Source organism: Sinocyclocheilus rhinocerous, unplaced genomic scaffold (assembly GCF_001515625.1).
Source record: "Sinocyclocheilus rhinocerous isolate Xijiao unplaced genomic scaffold, SAMN03320098_v1.1 C34594816, whole genome shotgun sequence".
NCBI classification, from domain to species: domain Eukaryota; kingdom Metazoa; phylum Chordata; class Actinopteri; order Cypriniformes; family Cyprinidae; genus Sinocyclocheilus; species Sinocyclocheilus rhinocerous.
The window spans coordinates 1-275 of record NW_015718417.1 but is presented as its reverse complement, the minus strand read 5'-3'; the positions used below and the strand labels follow the sequence as shown (position 1 = coordinate 275).

At 48.0% G+C, this 275-nt stretch overlaps 1 non-coding gene across 1 annotated transcript; it reads right to left on the bottom strand.

The window, feature by feature from the left end:
* Positions 1 to 157: 157 nt before the first annotated feature.
* trnak-uuu (transfer RNA lysine (anticodon UUU)) lies at positions 158 to 230 on the bottom strand. Its single transcript has one exon. It is a non-coding gene; the product is annotated as a tRNA-Lys (tRNA).
* Between the last annotated feature and the right edge of the window lie 45 nt (positions 231 to 275).

Here is a 275-nt window from a genome sequence, read left to right as displayed (position 1 = left end):
TTTCCTAACGAGCTGACCATCAGAATCAGGTGTGCCAAACAAGGGAGATGCCCAAGGTCCCCAGGAGCAGGCCGGAACACCACTCTATTAGTGAGACAGCAGCATAGATGGACCAACATGAAAGCAAGCTGAGGCCGCCAACAAGAAGACAAAACTTCACCCAAACAGAGACTTGAACCCTGGACCCTCAGATTAAAAGTCTGATGCTTTACCAACTGAGCTATCCGGGCTCTTTTGCAGTGCATGCCTCTTACGTTTTATATAACAGCAGTTTT